Consider the following 25,091-nt stretch of genomic DNA (forward strand, 5'->3'; position numbering starts at 1 on the left):
TTATGAACTTTCAGAAATTGATGTCAAAATCTAATCCATGTCTCAGACTCCCAGGATAAATTGTGCACTTTACATATAAGATGTATTTCAAATATCACCCAAAAGTCTCCATTAACTGACTTCAACAGTAGGGAAGACTAAGCAGAAAGAACACAGCTTTTCTTTCTTTTTTTTTTTTTAAAGATTTTTATTTATTTGACAGAGAGAGAGACAGGAGAGAGGGAACACAAGCAGGAGGAGTGGGAGAGGGAGAAGCAGGCTTCCAGCTGAGCAGGGAGCCCGATGCGGGGCTCTATCCCAGGACCCTGGGATCATGACCTGAGCCAAAGGCAGACGCTTAACGACTGAACCACTCAGGCGCCCCCAAGACAGCTTTTCTGACTGTCAGTAAATTTTGTCGAAGTTTTCTCTATCTTTAAATATAGAAATTAATTCAAATCAACTATAATTCTATTTTAAAATTGGCTGCTATGATATAGTGAGTACATATTAGTCACTTACATGGATTTTCAGTAGATTTTTACATAGTTCTTTTAGAAAGACGCGTACATACACATAACTCTCACACAGATTCTCCTGGCATTGCTGCTGTTTTGTAAAGGGGCTTGCTTACAGACAACTCAGTATCTGCGAGTAATAGATACTGCTTTCTTGTTTAAACCTATCAATCCTCAAGGTTTCCCCCCCAAAATTAAAATAGCATAAGATGCATTAAAATAATGAATCTTCAGTTCCGTTTGTATCATTTTGATTCATTTAACAATGAAATAAAATTCAGTATCGAAACAAAAGATCACCTAGGTATCCTGTTGGGCAACATGAAAAATACTTTACTTCAAGAACAAACAGTATTCTGCATTCAATTAGGATACCACTAACCTAGGGATCCATGCCAATAAATTAAGATAAGCCAGCAGATCTTCTACTTGCCTGCTAGATCTCTAAACCAATTTGTATTCAGTTACAGGGACTGTCAGTAATTATAGCAGCAACCTGCTTCATCTCTACCACTAACTTTGCAAGGACTGAAATCATTCCCAGAGAGTGTGTGTACGCACACATTCTATAGTACATGGCATTTTCACTTGCATTATTCTTCTTAATTCTTTTACTTTTGTTACCTTATGAAAAAAAATTTTTTAAAGATTTTACTTATTTATTTGAGAGAGAAAGAATGAGAGAGAGAGAGCACATGAGAAGGGGGAGTGGGAGAGGGAGAAGCAGATTCCCTGCCGAGCAGGGAGCCCGATGCAGGACTCGAGCCCAGGACTCCAGGATCATGACCTGAGCCGAAGGCAGTCGCTTAACCAACTGAGCCACCCAGGCACCCTGTTACCTTATCAAAAATTATACAATGGGGTTACACTAGTGACTCTCAGTCATACGATGCCTCAACCACTACTCAGTACTGACCTTGGACATCAGACCTGTAGAAATCTCACTACAACAGCCCTGATCCACCACCAAAGAACAGAGAGATGGGTGAGGGAAAAAAAATACAAATGAGGGGGGAAATATGAATTTTAAAAATTCCTAAGCTCTGTCAACAGTGTCTTAAACATTTGTTGGAAGTTCGTCTCATGTAGTATTGAAGGGGAAAGGAAAACTTTTCCTTTTTCCTCTTCCAGGTTCTTTGGCTGGTCTAGTAATTAAATTGACATAAAACAGATGAACAGAGAATAACAAAATAAATCCATACGTATGGAAGCTCTTAGAAATAAGAGCTTCAAAGAAGTCCCCAGAAACAGGCAGCTTTTATATGTTTTAGACAAAGAAAGAATACACTTGTGAGGAAGTGATAAGACAAAGGGGTTTGGGCTTGCGGTGGGAAATTAGTAAAGATGTAGTAACAAGGTTTGTTTATACAGCCTTCTCAGACTTGAACTCCTTCTCTTTGGCAAAAAGGATGCTTTTTACCCTCCAGGTGCAGGGAGGATACCCTTCACATGGGGAATTTATTTCCTGCTTTCAGAGGGAGAGAAGAGAGTCAGTGTCCTTGCATGGGCTATTTCTTAAGTGACTTTAACTCACAATAATCAATATGCCAAGGCAGTATATTTTGGGGCAACCTGCCCCAAACGCAACAGTAGACTGACTGGTTCATAAAAAATATAGAATTTTCCCTTTAGGTATATTAGAGATATAGATACACATACTAAATAGAGTTTGCCCTTTAGGTTTATCTGTATTACAGATCTACATACACATACTAAAAGCATACAAGTAACACAGGTATATGTATAAACATTGAACACAGCGTAAGTCTAATTAAATCATACTTATGTATAAATGAAAGGTCAGAAGATTTTAATATGATAGCCGTGAGGAGTCAGTCAGTCATGAAAACTGAAGAAAAAGAAAGGTTTCAGTAAGCAAATTGCCACTTCTTTTCCAGTAAGGATAGAAAGGCTTTGTGGGGAGTTTAATATCTGAAGATAATTCCACAACAAAAATTAAAGAGCCTGAAAAGCAAGAAAGATTGTTTCTTTCACATGAAAGACAAGTTGAAAAAGAATACAAGCAGAAAAACAGCAAGAAACAAGAGGAATCCTTATTGTCCAGGATGACAGAGTGATGGGTTTGGGGAAGGGACTGAGAATTTCATATTCACCTGTGGGATATAAAATTCAGTCCCTGTGGTTGGCAGTAAAAAACATCTTAAAAACAAATCACCTGGAAAGGCAGCACTGGCTCAGTAGAATTCAAATATATGCCAAGGTCCAGGCAAAGAACTAGAACGAAAGTTCTACAGTGATATATGCCAGGTGGCTTTATGAAAAACAGTCAGGAGGGAAGTGCCAGGTTTTGTCAAAAGCCTGTTTGTCTGTGGAGTGACAGCAATGAGTGAAGAGAAACGCATATGTATGTATGTACATACACACACACAGGATGCTTTCTTGCTGGACACATTAGTGATACAGTAGGCATTCCTCGAAGCAGTGAAATGGCAATAAGAGGCAGGTTTTGAAGTGACAAATGAAAAGCTTTATCTTTCAATTTACTTAATGTAAGTGGGTGATTAATTATCCCACCTCTCCTTGCCTCCTAAAAGAATGAATAAAGATTTACTGAGTGCCTATTATGTAGTGCGTACTACATTAGGTATAAATGAAATCATATAGTTGTCCTAGAAGCAGAAATGATGATAATTTCATTAATGACGTAGAAGTAAAAGAAAAAGAAAAAGCTCTTCAATTCAAACTAATTAAATGGAAAACCATTTTGATTACTGAGAGTTATGGTTTAGAGAGGACATATCATAACCAGAGTTAATTTAAACTTTGTTGCATATATGACTCCTCAGATTTAAATTATTAAATAGATAAGAAAGACTGTAATTCAGTAAGTGATATTTTTCTCAGGGTTTGAAATTTACTAGCTCTCTTAAGTCATCATTCTACTCAGGAAATCTTATAATTTGTATAGTTGAATCTGAATTACACACAAGTAACTAGTTTTACTGTTTACATCTCACAAGGCCTGTGGCATGTGGGGTTCTCACTGGTTTCCTGGCTGATTTAACTTCTAAACAGCTAAGGCTGTACAGAGCTGGGTTTGCTATAGGAGCATTGACCCCAAGTAGGAAATTCTCATTATATCCAGTTTGGCCATTTGGCAAAAGAGAGAGAGAGAGTGAGTGAGTGAGTGAGTGAGTGAGAGTGTGTGTGTGTGTGTGTGTGTGTGTACACATGTATCTATCTCCAAATCAACAAATCACTACCCCCAATTCACTGATTCACTGTTCTGCTTGTATTCACCCCTCCTCATTCTTGGGTTATATTTTAAACCTAACTGAAACACCTTAACATTTCTTTTAATGGGCTGTAGAAACCTACAGGTTTAACTTTATGACAGCAGATCCACTGCCACAGTTTATGTAAATACAGTAAAGCAAAATATATGTGATGTTGTCTCAGTAAAATTAAGAATGGATAAACCTAGTTTCCTTTATCATGATGTTTCTGTCAGTTTTCTTCTCTCCCGCCCAATAATGCTTTCAACAAATGATTAAAAGTTTACAACTGCAGTACAGGATAATAATTCCCCACCAGTTCTGATTGCAATGGGAAAGTTTAAAAACTGTGAAATGAGTAAACTCCTGCTAGTTAGCATGAAAGGAAACAATCAACAGATTAAAAGCACTGATGTAGCTAATTCTACTAAATCACTAGTTTTGTATTCTAACTATGTACTTTTTAGTGATGGAAATTTAACCGTTGCCTAAAGTGTGGGCAACTGGTAGTAAGAAAACACAGGTGACCTAACTTGGAAGAATCATGCCAACCACAGAACTAAGCAGACTATTCATCCCCATGGTACTAACTCTTAAAAAAAAGACACAGAAGCCAATTCATAGATTCCATTTTCAAACCAGGGAGCAATTTGAGGGTGTATATACGTATATAATTTATACAGTGTCTTGTGCCAAACTAATAACAGTCCAAGAGATGAAGCTTAAATAAACGACAGCAAGTGGCCCTTTTAATAATATAGACTGCTAATACATGGAAAGGTTATCTGTTCCTCAGGCGAAGAACCATAGAGGATGTTACAAAAAACACAACAATAATCAGGAACATTCTCCAGGGTGCTGAGTCATTAACTGAACTTGAAAGGTCAAGCATTTCTCCTAACAGCATCATATCTACCTGAGGAGAGCATATACCTTCTGCATGAAAATACAAGTCTGATATTTACGATTTGTGACTTGAATACAAAAGAACCTTACAAATCTAAGACTTCATACAATTTTTTTTTTGTACCCAGTTCCTTTAACTGTTCCCCTAAGCCCTACTTTTGAGCCCTTTGCTTTGCAGGTGGCTCTTCTTGTAAGGGAACTCAGGTTTGTCCACATATGCAGATTTCTTAGAGTCCTCTGCCCCATATTTATAGGGCCTCTTACCACAAATAAAATGGGTCCCAGGCTTATAGATTTGAGGTGAACCTGGAGATGTGTCACCCAGATACCCCTTCAAGGAATGATTTGTTGGGGTGCCTGGGTGGCTCAGTCTGTTAAGCGTCTGCCTTCAGCTCAGGTCATTGTCCCGGGGTGCTGGGATTGAGCCCCAAGTTGCACCGGGCTCCCTGCTTGGCGGGAAGTCTGCTTCTCACTATGCCCCTCCTCCCGCTCATGCTCTCTCTCATCTCTCACTCCCGCTCTCTCGCTCGCTCTCTCTTGAATAAATAAATAAAATCTTTAAAAAAAAAAAAAAAGGAATGATTTTTTTTTTGCCCCAGCTGCTGGTAGCACAGTCAACAGACAGCCTTGAGCAATCAGCCTTTTGAGGGACTGCCTCAGGGGCAGCAAGCTACCAAGCCCAAGGTCACGCCTTTCCTAGGGGGGTCCACAACCAATGAGTGATCAAGGTGGGGGTATAGACAGTTGGCCATTTCAGTCCAATGCAGGACAACTTTTACAGGCCATTTTTTGTTCCAAAACTTATGGTGGTGTCAGCAGTCTGTGTCATTGGTCCTACAACGTAACCGGATTTCTCCCTCTACCTACTCATGCCATATCTAAGTTTTCAAATAAGCTTTACTGAAAACAGTCATTTCAAAAATACGATTTCCAGAAACAGTTAAAGCACAATATATTTTGGTATCAAGCTTTGGGCGCAAAATATTTAAGCCAACAAAAATATGCTAAAAAACGCAATTAAAAAAATAAAAAGACAAGCCATGGACTGGAATATTTACAAATCATCTTTCTTTTAACATTTCTTTCAAGGCAAGTGTACTGGTGAGAAATTCCCAGTGCGGTATTGTCCTTGTTTTGTCTCAGAAAGTCTTTATGTCTCCTTCATTTTTTAAGGATCATTTTGGGGATACAGAATTCTAGGTTGGTGGTTGGAGGTTTGGTTTTCCCCATAACTATAAATATTTCACTTTATATTCTCCTCGTGCCTACATGGTTTCTGAAGAGAAGCCCAGTGTAATTCCTCTATAGGTGAGCTACTTCGTGTGCTGTTAGCCACTCTTAAGAATAAAAGCACAGCCTTTCCCTCTAGCACTTGATTCCATATTGCCAGTTTAATTTAACCAATACATATTCCAAACACTGAGCTAGGTTCCAAACACTGAGCTAGGTACTTGGAGAGGATCTGAAAAATAAGGATTCCATAACATAAATTGGAACTAGGCTGTTCATGTCTACAGGGAGCTTAGAACTCAGAGGCTTTAAGACAGAACATTCTGTTTTGTCAATGAAACTATGAAGTTTTTGAGGGTAGGGACTTTATCTTTATTGTGGCCAACCACTACTCAATCTTCTTTACATTTGCTTCCTGGGTTACGAAGGAGAATTACAAACTGGACAATCAGGCATTCTATAAATCTCTATCAGTCTTAGTTGCTCTCTGACTGTTGGCCATCAACACTTTATATCTTTCTGGTTCCATAATAAATTTCCCATAGTAACCATATTCTCAAGTTATAATACAGCACGCTCCTCTTTTCTGTCACCCCTCCTCGGAAAATATTACACTTCCCATGTAACTAAAAAGAGACAAACTGCATGCCTCCTTATCTACATGTAAATAAGAAAATCTTTTTTTTTTAAGAAAATCTTTAATAGTACAAAAGATCTACTAGGTGTTAAGAATTGTTTTAAAAAATGGATTCACAAATGACAAGCTTCCATATGACATTTCAATATTCCAGTTACTCATTTCAGAAATGCATCTCAGGCAGAAAGTTCAGTCAACAATATATCTTATAGTATCTTAAAGGCATGCCTTCATATCATCTGGAAATAAATCTTTTTTGGATAAAATAATCAGAATGTTCTGGGCAACTGTTATCCAAGTTTTTCACTGATTTAATCAAATCCCCTAAACAGAACCTTTGTCCTCTTGGAAATATTTATTCTCTTTTCAAAATATTTTAAGGGTTAAATACAGAATATAAAACTTTAAGATAAGCTTTTCACCATTTTAAATGTTTCACTCACTCAGGTCTTCTTCACCTCACGCAAACTTCACACTAAAGATTCAAAGAGCTAGAGTATTTTCCAAATAGAAACATCTTTTTTCTAGTATTCCTGCATAAAAATACTTCATTGCATTCTATGTAAGCATCAGCAAGACGAAATAAAGTGTGCCAATCTGAAGACAAAAAGAAGCTGAATGATTAATCACTATATATTTCTGTTCTTTAAAATCTGATTTTGCGGCACCTGGGTGGCTCAGTTGGTTAAGCAACTACCTTCGGCTCAGGTCATGATCCTGGAGTCCCGGGATCGAGTCCCACATCGGGCTCCCTGCTCAGCAGGGAGTCTGCTTCTCCCTCTGACCCTCCTTTCTCTCATGCTCTCTGTTTCTCATTCTCTCTCTCAAATAAATAAATAAAATCTTTAAAAATAAATAAATAAAAATAAAATAAAATCTGATTTTGGGGGCACCTGGGTGGCTCAGTCGTTGAGCGTCTGCCTTCAGCCCGGGTCATGATCCCGGGGTCCTGGGATCGAGCCCCGCGTCGGGCTCCCTGCTCCGCGGGCAGCCTGCTTCTTCCTCTCCCACTCCCCCTGCTTGTGTTCCCTCTCCCGCTGTGTCTCCCTCTGTCAAATAAATAAAATCTTTAAAAAAATAAAATCTGATTTTGGGGGCGCCTGGGTGGCTCCAGTCGGTTAAGCGTCTGCCTTCAGCTCAGACCATGATCTCAAGATCCTGGGATGGAGTCCCCCACCAGGCTCCCTGTTCAGCAGGGAGTCTGCTTCTCCCTCTCCCTCTGTGCTCTCTCTCTCTCAAATAAATAAAACCTTTAAAAATATAAAATAAAATCTGATTTTGTAGAATTTTTTTCATCATATCCATAAAACAGAAATACACACTGAAAAGGTAAATGTTTTAAGTACTTAATACTTTTTTGTGTGTTGTTTTTGCAAAGATAAACAGTTTAAATAACTGCCTACTTCCGAGAGCAATTAAATCTGAAGATAAACTGTGCATTTCAGAAAACTCTTAACACTATTCTCAAAAACAGCTCAGTAGTGACCAATTAACCCATCTCAGTAACTTCAGTCAGACATGTTGACCTATCTCTAAGCTGGGACTTTGTCATGTTAACGAAGATGAAGAGTGTACCAGAGAATCCACAACTACACACAACTTCAACAAGAGACCTTATTTATCAACACTGCATCCTGTTATAAGCTCACCTATACATAACTCCCTTTGGGCTTAATCTCATAATAATGACAATGATAACAGATTGAGGGAAGAGGATAAATCAAAAATGACAATAATTACCTAAGCACACAGTTGTGCTCCATACCACCCTGGGCACTTTCTTTTCTTTTTACGGTTTGTTTGTTTGTTTTAGAAAGAGAGACAGCGAGAGAGCATGGGGGGAGCAGAGGGAGAGGGAGAGAGAGAATTTCAATCAGACTCCCCGCTGAGCACAAAGCCAGATGCGGGGCTCAATCTCAAGCCCTGAGATCATGAACTGAGCCAAAATCAAGAGTTGGAGACTTCACCGACTGAGCCACCCAGGCTCCACCATACTGGACACTTTCTGTAGGCTATCTCCTTAAATCCTAACAATTCAATAGTGTCAGTAACACTATACCCATTTTACAACCATGAAGTTTGAGGCTCAAGAGGATACATGCCCAAAATTTTACAAATGTTAGATGGTGAAGACTGTGAACAGGCTTTCTCCTACAGCCTACACCCACCATCTAAAGAGAAAAGCAATTGGTAAAAACCCTCTACAATTATGTTTCTATAGACTGGTCAATTACTTTTTTTGGGAAACTGAAGAAATGACTTGTAAGTGGAACTAAATACGCCACTTGTTTACTAAGTAAGAAACAAAAATACAAAAGAATATGCCTTGCAATTGTACTAAGAGAACACAGAAGTAGTTGCTAGATGACTCAGCCAAACAATAAATTAGAGGCGAAAGTAGCAGCAGGAGAATTAAAACTGTCGAGCTGGCCCTGGAGATTAAAAGACAGGTCCCTGATCCCTGGGCAGGACCTTGAACACCGCCCCCTCAGTCACTCCACAAAGAACTGAATAAGTCCATTGTGTGAGAAAAATACATTTTCTTCTGGACTAAGAAAAAGAAATAGCAGCGGCAACGTCTGACCAAAGATGACCAAATCATCTAGCTACAGAGTCAGGACCACCACGCTAGAATCCATAACACCTGATGACAGACTGCAGGAAGACAGGAATCTTACTACCATTTTACCGATTTACTACTATCTTTCTCTCCCAAGATATAAGTAAATTACTCTCAAAACATAGTTACTAGAAAGAAATACAGTAATCATAGTATTTGATAAATAGTACTTGCTAAATAGTATTCTAACACCTTTGAAAAGCCTCAGGGTACAATTTGGGAGACCCAGAATAAAAGGTTACGTGTAAAAACCTAAACCCAAAAAGAGGTAAGACAGGACACGTGCTGGCTGAGCTGAAGACAAATAAGAGAAATAAAGGAAGTTAAGGAGACAAATGAAACAAACAAAAACTGATGGAGTGAGAACAAACACCCATTCAGCTTGACTCAGGCCGCAGACACTAAGGCATCCAGATGAATGGCTGAAACTCCAGGGAAGAGAAAAATCAGAACTAGATGTTTTTCCCACAGCAAGAAAGTAAAATACTGAATATAAAAGTATTGAAAAGATATAACAGGCTTTTTTTTTTTAAAGATTTTTATTTATTTATTTGTCAGAGAGAGCACAAGTAGGAGAGCGGCAGTCGGAGGGAGAGGGAGAAGCAGACTCCCTGCTGAACAGGGAGCCCGACGTGGGACTCGATCCCAGGACCCTGGGATCATGACCTGAGCCGAAGGGAGACGCTTAACCGACTGAGCCATCCAGGCATCCCGACATAACAGGTTTTCAATAGAAAATACATTTTTTGTAATCCACAGATTAATAATTCCTCCAAATACATCCTCATAAGTAAAGAAATTTTTAGTTCTAAAAACGCCAATACTTGCCGAGACATCTAATTGGTCTGGCTCGCTTTCCTCCGCCACTTCTTCCTCCTCTCACTTTCCCCTCTTCTGTGTTCGCAGTTCTCTCCGAAACAATACATAAGACGGCATGGTCTTCCTACCGTTCCACTGGCTACGCTAGTTACATCCAAAAATTCCATACTTACAGATTCTCTGCATGTAACTGTTAATTCCCATTTAACTCACTGACAGTTCACAGTATTAACACCTCCACCTTACATTTTTCTTAATAAGACACTTTACATATCCATGATCTCAATTTATTCTCACAACATGTAATCTGAAAGGTAAGCAGAGTCAATAGGCCCATCATTCCCATTTTAAAAACAGGCAAACTGACACAGAGAAGTCAGGTAACCAGGACTGGGCATGAAGGTGGGGACCTGGGGCTCTCCCACCACTTCACACTAACAGCATTTCACGGATAACTGTAGTATTTCTCAGAATACATGCAAATGTCAAAATTTCCTAAGAAACAGCAGGTGGCTTTAAATGCCTAAATTTTTCTACAAATGGACTCACCTCAAAAATGAAAATATGCTCCAGTTCTTATGCTTCCACTTCAGTCCAATGAGAGCTGTATTAAAGATGACCTGTGCATAAAAATTAAGTGAAAAAAATAAAATTTCATTTTGAAGCACAGTCTGAAAAAGCAGTAGCTGCTTTTGCTTAATACATATATTTGTTCTTTCACTTAAATTTTTTGTCTCTTTTCATGTAGATTAAAAATTATATGAATGGAAAAGATAAAGGGGAAAGAAGTGACAAAGGATCAAATATTGTGATGAGCACACTAACATGCCATCTGATTTAATCCTTGTAGTAACTCTGAGAAGTACTTAACTTCTAAACAAACTAAAATTCTAAGACTTATACTAGGATCTGAACATACCAATGCCTCAGAGGTACTTAATTTTTCATGTTTTTACATTTATCTAGCATTTCACAAACTATATATAGAATAGCCATATTCAATTTTTTTCTGTATGTAGTTAGACTTGTATATTTAGCTCAAGGTCTATAAACACACATAGTAACCTTGGTATTTATTTATTTTTTTAAAGATTTTATTTATTTATTTGACAGAGAGAGACACAGTGAGAGAGGGAACACAAGCAGGGAGAGTGGGAGAGGGAGAAACAGGTTTCCCGCGGAGCAGGGAGCCCGATGCGGGGCTCGATCCCAGGACCCCGGGATCATGACCTGAGCCGAAGGCAGATGCTTAACAACTGAGCCACCCAGGCGCCCCAGTAACCTAGGTACTTAAAATGCAGACCCACACTAGGAGCGCATGTTAGTACATGACATATCTGTGTAACTGACAATATTATAATAAATATTGTGAATAGGTACATATCCATTAGATAGTTAAAGATTCCATGTGTGAAAATTTTTTAAAAGTGAAATAACAAGACAAAGAGTTTGTGCTTTAAATAAGAAATGATCACTGAAAACAATTAATTAAAAAAACTAAAAATGATCACTAATACCGCATAATGCTTAAGAACTAATAATTGCAGTATGGACTTCTTTGTCACGTGGCTCTAACAGCAATGAAAAGGGACTGTGGAGTACAGGAGTGCGAATTTGAATCCTAACTCTATAACAGCATGAAAATACTGAAGATCAGCACTTCATTCTTCTGTTCAGATGCTCATATAATATAGTCTCACTTGCTTAGAGGCCACACATCAATGACAACCTCAGCAATATCACAGAGTAAATTAAAAAATTACATGGCTAGTTAAATAGATGCCACATAGTCTATGTGCTAAACTTCTCCATTTTATTCAGATGCCCTCAAGCTCAGTTTAGATCACATTTTAGAAAAAGTTCAAATGAAGTTGGTAATCAAATCAACCCAACTCAAACTTTTTAATATAAACTGTACAATTAGCTAAACAAATAGTAGATGAGGGAGAGTTTTTCTTTAGAGACATATTCCAGGTAATAAATCAATATAAAGTAGAAATTAAAATATCATATTCTGCAACTCCTAATGAATTAAAGTATCTAGGCATAAGAGCTACTAGTATTCAAAAAAGAAAACCACCACATATTATGTCTCCTGAGGAAAGAAGAAATACCATTCATATATTAGGGAAGTGAAAAGAATAGGCGGAACAAAGGGAGCGAAAGAAAGAAGAGAAGAGAGAGGTGGAGGTGGGAGACAGGAAGAAGGAAGGAAGAAACAAAGAGAGGGAAGGAGGGAGTAACGAAGGGAGGAAGGAAGGGAATCTGAATTTGATTAAATCTCTAGATCCTTCTACCACTTTATAAACACGCAGGAGAGAAGGACATGTTAAACTGTATCACAGAGACATTAGTAATATCTAGCAAAATAAATATTAACCATAAAGGACATGATTTGGACCTTAATCAAACTATAAAAAGAAGACTTACAAATCAAATATTAACTAAATATTTAATACTCAGAATTAACTTTTAGTTTCAGGTGTGATAATTAAATGGTTACAACATTTTATTTTTATTTTTTTTAAAGATTTATTTGACAAAGAGAGAGAAAGTGTACAAGTGCCCCGGTTACAACATTTTAAAAGTGTTTTTATCTTTGAGAATAACATACTGAGGGGCACCTGGGTGGCTCAGTCAGTAAAGTGTCTGCCTTCAGCTCAGGTCATGATCCCAGGGTCCTGGGATGGAGCCCCGCATCGGGCTCCCTGCTCAGTGGAGAGCCTGCTTCTCCCTCTCCCTCTGCCCCTCCTCCCTGGGCTCCTGCTCTCAATCTCTCTTTCCTCTCTCTCGTTCACTGTCTCTCAAATTAATATATCTTTAAAAAAAGAATAACATACTGAAGTAATTACATATACAATGGTGTATCTGAGATGAGATCTGCTTTGTTTCACACAGGAGGGAAGAAGTGGGCAGATGGATGAACCTAGATTAGCCCAGAGTTAATAACTGCTAAAGCTTGATGGTGCTACGCAGGGGTTCATTCTGCTATTCTGTCTACCTTGTATATTTGAAGGTTTCCAAAATACAAAAAATATGAGGTATACAACATATCAAAATAAATGGTACTTCAAGTATTGTAACAGAAGTACTTTTAAGAATTTAAAACTTAACTACATGTTCCTATGAGATGTTTTAACAAAATAATACTAACTAATGTCTGAGCTAGTAGATATTTGTCTCAATTGTTTAGCTAAAATGTTATGTTCTGTATGTAATGGTTGATCTCTTTATTAAGTACAGCTAGTACATTGAAAACAGCAATTTATCAGAAAATGGAATAGTGACTCTGAAAAATATAAGCAAACTGCCAGACTTTAGATGTTTTACTTCAAAGGTTTTGGTTCACTTCATTTGGCACTAGGAAGACTCATGTTGAGCTACAGGGGTGTGAAGAGTTTGGCTCAAATTCTTCAAGTATGGACAATACATGTGTAATTTAGGGGCACCTGGGTGGCTCAGTCGTTAAGCATCTGCCTTCGGCTCAGGTCGATCCCAGAGTCCTGGGATCAAGCCCCACATCGGGCTCCCTGCTCCGCGGGAAACCTGCTTCTCCCTCTCCCACTCCCCCTGCTTGTGTTCTCTCTCTCTCGCTGTGTCTCTTTCAAATAAATAAATAAAATATTAAAAAAAAAATACATGTGTAATTTAAATTACTATATGATGAATCCTGTTAAGTGAGAAACAATTGTATTCAACACAAAAAGGTGAAAAGAACAAGGCTTTGCAATTCAATTTTTGATCCATCATTTATTAGTTTTACATCATCTCAAGCAAGTTCTATCTCCTTCATCCGTAAAATGAGAAAAATAATTTCTTCCATATAATGTGATATGTGGATTTGATATTATACAAGATTCAATATATTTTAATCTTTTATATGAACTACAGAAGTGTGGGTATACACACACATTTCCTACCACTGTTGTGTTAGTGTTTCACAGTAGCTAATATTCATTGTCAACAACCAATCATTATTCTGCTAGTTATTAGTATTGTTAATATTGTTAGGCTACCTAATATTAAACTCACTTCTTCCCCAAATGCCAACAAAATCCCCACTGGTATAAATAATAATTTGGAAAACATATCCACTCTGATGAACTAAGAAACCCCTTTATACACTGAAGCTATGAGTGTCCTTTATGTAATCAGTAGGACAAGAATTTGCCTATAACTTTTATTTACCTAAGTTGTAAAGATTTTGGATAATATTGTTACAAATGTTTAAAGATAGGCTGTTTTCAGTCACATAGCCAAATTTAAGTTACATCTGGACTATCTTTGGTGTTTGAAGGATAAATCTACCCTAAAAAATATCAAAGTAGGGGCGCCTGGGTGGCTCAGTCAGTTAAGCGTCTGCCTTCGGCTCAGGTCATGATCCCAGGGTCCTGGGATCAAGCCCCACATGGGGCTCCTCACTCAGAGGGAAGCCTGCTTCTCCCTCTGCCTTCCACTCCCCCTGCTTGTGCGCGCGCGCTCTCTCTCTCTCAAATAAATAAAATCTTAAAAAAAAAAAAAAAAAAGACAGTCGGGGCACCTGGGTGGCTCAGTCGTTAAGCGTCTGCCTTCGAGACTCAGGCCGTGATCCCAGAGTTCTGGGATCGAGCCCTGCATTGGGCTCCCTGCTCCACGGGAAGCCTGTTTCTCCCTCTCCCACTCCCCCTGCTTGTGTTCCCTCTCTCGCTGTGTCTCTATCAAGTAAATAAAATCTTAAAAAAAAAAAAAAAATCAAAGTAATTCACTGGACTAATGCTTCTATAAGAAAATTCTTACCCTTGAAGATAAAGTATCAATAAGAATGGGCTTCCTTCCCTCACCTGATGCCCTAGGGCATATTGCATGTACCTTAAAGCTTTATTTTGTTATAACTTATCATGTTTTATCAGTCATTGCTTCACATACTGGTCCCATAGTTGGAACATGAGCTCCAAAAAGACAGAGGAAGACTTACTTTCTTTTTGTATCATCAGCATTTGCATAGGGAGTGCCTGGCAGCAGCAGGTGCTTAATACGTGTTTGCTGAATTCACATAAGAGTATATATACCTTCCTTCTCTAAGGACTTCTGGATCAAATCATTAAGTACCCCCTTGTTAAACACTCCATGATGGGACTGAGCCTACCACACTTGGGACCAGAACCTGAAGAGACTTCCATTGCGGTCTTATCCTCACCCCTTACTCCGCAGAGGACACATCTACTTCAGATCATTCAAGTTCAGCACAGACTATATCCATGGGTTCCTCTTTCAAGCCTAGCCTTCAACTTGCAATACCAGCTAACACTTACTGACAGCACTCTTTGTGTAACACACTACACTAAACACAGCATATACTTTAGTTCATGTGTTCTTTATGATAACCTGGGAGTAAGTATTAGTATTACTCCCATCTTACAGGTTAAGACTAAGGCTTAAAGAGGTTATGAAACATGTCCAAAGTCCCAAGTCATAGAGCAGAGGCAGGATTTGAGCCAGGTCTGTCTGAATGTGGTCCACATTCTCAATCACTGACTCCCCTGAACGGAAGACTCCTAGTAAACAAAACTTTTCAAAAAAGACTCTGAAAGTCCCTTGAGATGATTTAAAATGTTTTTAAATAAGCTTTTAAAAGTGACATTAGTTCCCTTTGGGGAGTCCTTCATTTTTTCCTATTGTATTTTCTGACACACAGGGACCCCAACCAACAGAAGCTAACTCTAAGATGGCAGCAGAGTTGAGGATAGAAATCATGCTTAAAGACAAAAAATCTGAGCAGTCTAGAAATCTTGTGAACAGGACTAGAAAAATAATAAAAGGGAGAGATGCAGAATATAATTGTATAAAGGACTAGATCGCTCTTAATGACTAACATCTGTATAGAACTTAAAAGCTACAAAGCACCTACAAATACACATACTAATTCACTAAACAGGGATTTCCTAAGGTGCAAAGCTGCACCAGAACATAGGTGTCATATAGATTTGACACTGAAACTTTCATTAGAGCCAGGAGAAATAGTAGAGGCTAATGAGTAAGACAGTTTTTCCCAAGTTTAAATCTCAGCTTTGACAATTACTGCATGGCTTTAGGAAAGGTACTTATCAAAAAAAAGGAGGGGGGCGCTTGGGTGGCTCAGTCGGTAGGTGTCTGCCTTCAGCTCAGGTCATGATCTCAGGGTCCTGGGATCGAGCCCCGCATCAGGCCCCCTGCTCCACAGGAAGCCTGCTTCTCCCCCTCCCTCTCCCCCTGTTTGTGTTCCGTCTCTCGCTGTGTCTCTCTCTGTCAAATAAATAAATAAAACCTTAAAAAAAAAAAAAAAGGAAAGGTACTTATCAACCACACTGAGCCTCAGTTTCCAGGTATGTAAAACAGAAATAATACCTCCTGTGTAGCAAAATTATGAGAAAAACCATTAATGCATCCAGCTGCCCAAAGCTATTAACCTAAGCACATCTGTTCAAAGCAGCAGCAAAGAAACTAAAAACAATTAGCTGTGCTCAGGCTTAGATTCCCAGGCAGAAATGGACGGCCTACATAGGGGTCCCCACCCAGAAATGGAGATCTGAAAAAAAACTGTTCTTCACCAGGGCAGGCTTCAAAGGCAAGCAACAAGAGTGGTTAGCGCACACTCTCTTTTTTTTAACTACGCCCTATGCCTAACATGAGAACTGTAATAACTTGCAAATCCATTCAGCCACTAAGCAGTTAAGCTGGACTCAAACCCAGGTAGATAACACAATGTGATAAATGCTGGAACACCAGCATAGGAACATCAAGGCCCCAAAATTTAAGTAAACTGGTTAGTAATAGATGAAGTTAATAAATATGTTTTATGGGCGCCTGGGTAGCTCAGTCAGTTAAGCATCTGTCTCTTGATTTTGGCTCAGGTCTTGATCTCAGGGTTGGGAGATCGAGCCCCACAGTGGACTCTGCCCTCTCCCACTGCTCCGCCCCCATAGGCTCGTGATCTCTCTAAAATAAATAAAAATCTTTAAAATAAATAAATAAATAAATATGCTTTAAAGTCTTAGAAATCCTTAGAAATACACAAACAGAAGGTAAACAAAGACATGGGCTCCATCTTTAAAACCTTCATGGACCATACAGATAATAGTTCAGGTTCACTACCTCTTAGCAGAAACATCAACAGCTGTTACATTTGGTTTTACTCATACAAAGAAGTTTAAAAACAAACGGTGAGTGATTAGGGCAATGCATTGCCCAAACGAAACCAGTTAGCATTATTAAACTGAATTACAATCATGACAAAAAAATGTGATCACATCATAGAATATCATGAAGCCACTGTGGCAGTGAATGGCTGAAAGGTATGGCCATTTTCTTTAACACATAGGTTTTACATGGGGTTGCTCTTCCAACTTAGACTTTTATTAGAGAAGAAGACTATTATTAGACATCACACAACCAGGCCAACAAAGGTCTTTTTGAAGTGCACCTGCCCACACCAGTTAATTAACCAGATGTTTCATTCAGTGACACATCTAATAGATAAGTTATTCTTTCCTGAAGCAACAGTCTCAGGAAGACTTTCTGGAATTAAACTGCCCTCAGTTGTACCTTGTGAAGAAATTAGTCCTATAATACATGCTATCCTACTAGTCAATCCTCATTATCTGCAAAGTGTAATTTAACATTTACAACATCAGCCCCATAGTCTTGTCTGCCTAATAAAACATTTCTCCTTGATTTCCTAATTTATTCAAAATTGAACTTGATCTTCCTCACAAAACAAGTTTACTCTCCAAATTTACTCATTTATTATTTTAATGCAACTTCCTTTCTCATTACTCAGCTTGAAACTCTGGTTGTTCCTGACTTCTCCATCTTTTCCACTCTGGATCTCCTCACTGCCAGATTTATCAAAATAAGCTTAACTGGTCTTCCTATTCCAACTAACTTCTCCTTCTAATCCTTTTTCTAAGACTGTGAAAATTTACTCTTAAAAAGCAATGCTTTTACTTTGCTTTCCTCTGTCCCAGAACCAATGATGGCCAACATATAAGATCACATAATAGAAGCAACATTCTCTTTAATAATCAAGAAGCCTGGGTTCCAGCCCCAATTTCTCCACTTATTTGAATGATTCACTTAGATTTCCTTACCTGGAAAACATGAGTCCTAGGCTACAAGAGCTTTGCAATCCCTTATTTGAGAGCAACAAATCTCTTGTCCTGGAATTTGTGGTCCAACATAACTGAGCTAATCAAACTCATCTACAACTATACCCCAGCAAGTATTCTCCTACCCTTAGCTACTGTCTATATGCTCCTGAATATGTCAGTCATCCTTGTGCTGTACTAATTCCTTCTTCTAAAATGACCTCACCCTTCTCTTACCAAAAACATTCTCAAACAGAAGGGTTACAAGGAATTACGTTCTTCTTTGTCCTTTTCTGACGTTTGCAAAATTTTTTACACTCTGTATTATGTATGTACTAAATGTTCAGGGGAAAACAAATTCTTAAACCAGAGCTATAAGGCAAAATTATCTCAACACACAAAGCCTAATCTGGTAATCATCAATAATACATCCTTTTTCTTCCTAGAGATTTTATTCGTGGTACACATTTGGCCCTGTTAACTCTAAAATTTAACCTGTGGCCCCCATGAAAAGACTCAATAGTTAATGAACTGATTTTATTTTGGTTCTCTTAAGTGCAGTCTAATTTATCAAAATTCAGCTCAGCTGAAGTGGATACCATATATAGCTAATGTAGTTAAAGTACCTAATCTTCGTACATTAACAAATTCACTCCCTGTTTCCTAGAAACAACCAGTTTTTAAACATCAAACCACATTATTTTATGAGCAGCAAGTTACTTCCAATAACATTGATTCAGTACTTTTGTAAGTTAAATTATTTTTTGTGAGCTGATCTGAGAACCCCCAATTACCATCTTCAACACCAACTGATAAGAAAGTACCAGCTGATGAAATAATAACTGGGGAGGAAGGCCAAACACGTTCTCCATTCCGCCAGTGATCATTCAGCTTGAAGAAAGGAGAAATCAATGACCCAGAGATAACACACGGACCTGATTTTGACATACAACAGAACAAATACTCATTTACGAAAAAAATCAGTGCCCCATAACATCCTAAAAAGAGCAAAAATGTGCTATCAGAAAGCCTGTGCCAAAGCCCACCATTTAATAACTTAGAGGAAACTCTCATAAACTCACATCCTCAGATTTCTCATCAGCAAAATGGGGATCACCCATAATGCCAGCCTTGTCTACCACAGAAGACCCCTGAGCTTCAAATAACGTAATTATGTACAAGTGTTCTGAAAACTGCAAAAATCCTTCACAGTACAAATTAAGATATTATGTAAGCAATATTCATAAGTCAAATACTCACCAATTTTAAGTATTTATTACCAAATAAATCTACCTACTAGGCAAACGAAAATGACTAGAGAAGAATCATCCTTAATGATACCAATTTTCTAAGTCTGGGTTTTTATACATCTTGCTCGTTCAAGTAGGACACACAAAACTCTACACAATTTCAGGCAGTTAAGTGTCTGAACATCTTTTCTTAAAGATCTCTAGGCAGAAAAATTCCACAGCTCTCTTGGTATTTTTCCCTCTGGAACTGAACAACTCAACGTATAAAAAAGTTCTGATTTCCTTCACCTGATATAAAGAAAATAAAATACACCAAGCTGGTGTAAAACAGTAGTTGGCTATAAAAAATTCTATTCTACAAAAAGTTTTATGGCAGACAGAGACAAAACAGCCAAGGAATAATGGACCTAAGCTTTTTCTCTTTCATCAAATCCCTCCTCACAGAGGTGGAAACATACACTGCCTAAACAAAAGAAAAAAAAACGCAGATCAGGTTTCTTAATTTTCATAATGGAATACTAACCTTGACACCTGCCAACCTACCATATAAAACAAGGTCTTCTTTTCAAACCATACCACAGGGCATCAGGCAAAAGCAAATATTAAGACAATTGATGCTAGAAAGAATTTAAGGCCCACTTAACCAAATTTCACAAGATCCATGCCTGTGTTCTTTTGGAAGAGCTGAATGTAACATACCTGAACTATAGTACTTTCATTGTTAGCAGAATGTTTTTATTACTTGACTATTTAAGGTTATGCCTTAGGCTCTTACTAAGGGACAACATAAGAAATAAGGACTTAAAAGAATGTTTTTTTTTAAAGATTTTATTTATTTGAGAGAGAGAGAGAGGTTGAGAGAACAAGTGGGAAGAGGGGCAGAGGGAGAAGACTCCCCGCTGAGCAGGGAGCCCCAACGTGGGGCTGGAGCCCAGGACCCCGGGATCATGACCTGAGCCGAAGTCAGATGCTTAACCAACTGAGCCACTCAGGAGCCCAAAAGAATGTTTTTATTCTGCCTTCCAAACTGTCCAATATTTTATTTCATACATCTTTTAATATAGTATCTTCCTATAGCAAGCACTCTCTGTGGCACTTCACTGACAATTTATGTTACAATTTATTGAAATTCTTATTTGCTTGTCTATCACTGGATAGACAAGTCTATGTCTTTGTCTATCACTAGATAGACAAGTCTAAATGTAATGTCTCCCTGGACATTAAATTTAAGGGCAGAAACTATATTTTATCCAACATTATTTCTCAAATTCTGAGGGCAGTGCCTAGCACATAAGGGAGATTAATGATCATTTATGTAATGAATAAATCATATACTTTATTTTTACTTTCCTAGGACATGTTCAGTCCGAAATAGGAAATAAATCTTCTTTAAAAAAAGAAGTCACATCTTCCACTTATTTATCTTCTCCACTCTTCCTGGAACTTTCCTTGCTTATTAGCCAGGAATTAATAAATATTTGATGATGATGAAGACAATGACAAGAACAATTATGCTAGTAGTAGTGGTGGAAAAACAAATTATCCTCATCAAAACAACATAGAGCAAGCATTTTGTTCATTAAAATCAAATACAAAAATAGTAAGCAATCGTCCTTATATATTAAAATTATACATCGTTATTTTCCTATTTTCTAGATTTCCCAACATTGGTTAGGAGATTTTGCTTATGATCTCCTACACCAGTAAGCCTAAAAAGAATCAGTTCCTCCAGGGGCGCGCCTGGGTGGCTCAGTCGTTAAGCATCTGCCTTTGGCTCAGGTCATGATCCCAGGGTCCTGGGATTGAGTCCTGCATCAGGCTCCCTGCTCGGCGGGAAGCCTGCTTCTCCCTCTCCCACTCCCCCTGCTTGTGTTCCCTCTCTCCCTGTCTCTCTCTGTCCCATAAATAAATAAAATCTTAAAAAAAAAAAAAAAAGAATTAGTTCCTCCAGAATCTAGACTGGCTATAGTAATTCATCTAAGAAAATTTAATCACCTGCCATAGAATTATTTACATTTCAAAAACCTCAAGCTTCCTGCCTTTTGCCCCTATGTCCATGATTTCAGATGATCACTTTCCCTGGTTTTCTCCTGCTGAGGATGACTACCTGGAGAACTGGACTCTATCTTTCTGAACCTGCCGGGTGCTTGGATGAAGATAAGGAGAAAGCAGGGAGCCAAGAGTGACAGTGATCTTCTATCCTGTAGAGGACACACCTGCCATTCTGGTGCTCAGTGTGCATTTGCCATGGTCCTGCCCTAATTCCAGCTCTGGTTTTAGGTTATACCTGGCAGAAACAATATTCTTAATTAGCAAGTCTAGCTTTACACATTATCCTATGGCAGACACACATTCACAAGAGGAAGAAAAAGAAAAAAAAAACTCTTATTTATATATAAAACTAATATTTATCACAATCAGGGATGATTTGATCCCTAAGCAGTACAGGCACTCAATGAAGATAAAACATTGAGAAGAAATTCCTTTAAGTGCATCTATCAAGATAAGCTCTCTTCCTCAATAAAATCATTTGATTTGTAGGCTGGATAGGTTTCACTTCTCCAGAGTAATAGTATTTGGAAAGTAAACATCCTATGGCCTAAAATGGCCCATGCCAGAGTCCAGAGATAAAGCAGATGAAGAGGTGTGTATTCAACACCTAGAAACACTCACTCCAGCACACAGATTCAAGGAGCCTGAAGCAGTGAATACTTGCTTAACACCACTGAATGTCAAAATAGACCAGCAAGAATGAAAACAGTGGATGCCTTTCATCACCTTGTTGAGTCCCTGAAAGCACATCTTTATTCACATGACATTAAAAAGAAACATATTTCTGGAATTGATGTGTATAAAAGTGTTAACTATTCAAACAAGCAACTTTTAAAAGCATGTTTTGGAAACATATCTACCTATTTAGATAGTACACTTAACTCAAAAAGGAATATCTTAGATAAAAAGAACCCTTCTTTCCTCAGCATTTTGATGCTGAGAAAGGATTCCCTTTCTGAACGCTTCGGCTCAAGAGTATACTCAGAGAATAAAACTCTTATTACATTAGGCCGTAGATGTCGATAATAAGATAATTAGATCCTGAACTCTGCCCTTTTTCTTGTCATGAGAATGTCCTTAGCACGACATTCAAGATTTTGCATTATCAATTTGAGCATTCTAGCCTCTACTCCAGTAATCCCATTACTTATTCATTCATTCAACAAAAATATATGGAGCTCTAGTAATAAACAAGACCAAAATGATCCCAATCCCTAAAAGTTCACATTAAAGTGCCCTCCAGACAAACCAGTCAATTCAGTGTATCTCCCAAACACTCATTCAGCAAGTATTTACTGGATAGGTTAAATGCTGGGCAGTTTTTAGACAGTCTTAGAGAGATAGAGCAGTAAACAATGGGACAAGATTTCTTTCCTTTACAAAGTTCACAACGTTGTGAATGAAGAAATGTACCTGTCTTTTTGTACTTTTCTGCTATGTTCATGTCAATTTCCCCTTCTCTTTACCTCTGGACACCTTCCCTTCTCCTTAGCACCAACCAGTCCTACCAAATTCCATTTATACCATAGTTCAGATACCATGTTAACTGGATTGCTGGTGAAGAAACGGGAGACTCAAGCAAGACTTAAATCTGTGGGTGGGTATAGGAAGGTTGGGAGGGGTGGTCAGCTAAATCTAGGAAATTAAAGAGAATTAAGGGATTCTGGGCAGGTTCTTAAGGCTGAGACAAAGAGTCAATATAGGAAATCTGTGACTAGGCCTGGGGTAATTACCATACAAGCAAGACAGAAACCCAATTACCAGACTGAGGCACAAAGTTAACACAGAATCAACAGCAACAGTATTTGCTATCAAGTAAGAAGCTAATGAATCAGGGTTCTTAAAATTTCCAAAGGACAGAACTGGCCCTTCAGGACTAGGCTGATCCTTTAAGCAGAAATCAAATACTCTCAGCAATGAAATTAAAAGGAATGTGTCTTTGCAAACCACATATATGATAAGGGGTCAATGTCCAAAATATATAAGGAATACATACAACTTAACAACAAAAAATAACCAGATTTTTTAAATGAGCAAAGGACCTGAATAAACATTTTGCCCAATAAGACACACAAACGGCAAACAAAAACATAAAAGGATGCTTAACATCACTAATCATCAGGGAAATGTAAATCAAAACCACAATGTGATATCACCTCATACCTGTTAGGATAGCTATCATCAACAAGAGATAACAAGTGTTGGCAAGCGGATAGAGAAAAGAGAGCCCTTATTCACTGTTGGTGGGAATGTAAATTTCTGAAAAAGAAACATAGACCTGGTACAGCCATTATGGAAAACAGTACAGAGGTTCCTCAAAAATTTAAAAATGGAACTACCATGTGATCTAGCAATCTCATTCCAGAAGCAATCTCTTCTGCGTATACATACAAAGGAAATAAAATCAGTATCTCAAAGAGATACACTACCATTTTCATTGTACCATTATTTGCAATAGCCGACATGGGGAAACAACCTAAGTGTCCATCAAGGGATGAGTAGATAAAGAAAATGTGCTACATATATACACACTGGAGTATTATTCAGCCAATGGAAAGAAGGAAATCTTGCCATTTACGACAACATGAATGAACTTGGAGGACATTATGCTAAGTGAAAAAAGCCAGGCAAAACAAGGCAAATATTATATGATCTCACTTGTATGTGAAATCTAAAAAAAGGTAAACTCATAGAACCAGCAAGTAGAATGGTGTTTGCCAGGGGCTTGGGGAATGAGGGTAAAGGGGAGATATTGGTCAAAGGATATAAACTTCCAGTTAGAAGACAAATAAGTTCTGGGGATCCAATGTATAGCATGGAGACTAGACTCAGTAATACTGTTTTCTATACTTGAAATTTGCTGAGAGAGTAATCTGAAGTGTTCTTGCCACACCAGAACAAAAACAAAAAACAAAAAAAAGTTAACTATGTGAGGTGATGGGTGTGTTAATTGATTATGGTAATGATTTCACAATGTATATCAAACCATCACACTGTACACTTTAAATACATACAATTTTTATTTATCAATTATATTCTCAAAACTCAGAGGGGAAAGAAATTTAGGGGTCCAGAGTCAGGATTATTATTACACTGAGGCCTCAGATTCTCCAAGGAAAACAATTAAAAAGTCTCCAATTAGAAATTCCAGATTACCAATTGGCATGATGTGCCTTCCCTTTCCTGGTAAATTTAGTCAGTAAATAGAGAAGATGGGTCAGAGAAATTATACTCCAGTGGTGAAGATGTTAATAGTGATGCTGGTTGTGATAAAAGTAATAGTAGAAAAGTTAAATTGTAATAATAATAATAATGTCTCTTTATATTTATTGATCACCTAAAATCTTAAAAAAGACCTTTGAATCTACTATCTCATTTCATTTTATAAAATCCTATGAGGAAAGCAAAGCAATGATTATTTTTCTAATGACATCAACAATATTAGCTGCATCATTTCAGTGACGTTATGGTAGAAAAAGCATTTGTAGGATAAGCATCATTCACTTATAGCATGTCTAACAGAAATGTGCTTCAGGCTGTAACTGGATCCTTAAGAAATCAGGACATTTCCTAGGGCTGCAAATCCAGTGGTGAACAAGAGACTCCCAAGTGTAGGCTAACACAAATAAGTGTTTTTCCCCAAACCTACCAAATTATTTAGGTTTGTTTAGAAACATTTACGTGTCTCAGAAACATCAATAAAGTTCTTGGGCTTTCTCTGTTACTGTCAGAGATTTTTTTA

General features: G+C 38.0%; 1 protein-coding gene across 4 annotated transcripts in view; it reads right to left on the minus strand.

Moving 5' to 3' along the window:
• Positions 1–25,091, minus strand: part of EPS8 (EGFR pathway substrate 8, signaling adaptor) — a 178,039-nt gene that overhangs the window by 108,906 nt on the left and 44,042 nt on the right. For 3 of the 4 annotated variants that reach the window (XM_028119802.2, XM_028119799.2, XM_088025931.1), the window contains exon 2: positions 10,495–10,565. The exons of the other annotated variant lie outside the window; for it this stretch is intronic. The gene's annotated coding sequence lies outside the window, so the exon portion shown is untranslated. The remainder of the gene's footprint in view (positions 1–10,494; positions 10,566–25,091) is intronic. 4 annotated transcript variants of the gene reach the window in all.

This window comes from Eumetopias jubatus, unplaced genomic scaffold, assembly GCF_037043125.1.
Source record: "Eumetopias jubatus isolate StellerSeaLion01/CBP00866 unplaced genomic scaffold, mEumJub1_p1.0 scaffold_8, whole genome shotgun sequence".
Classification (NCBI taxonomy): Eukaryota; Metazoa; Chordata; class Mammalia; order Carnivora; family Otariidae; genus Eumetopias; species Eumetopias jubatus.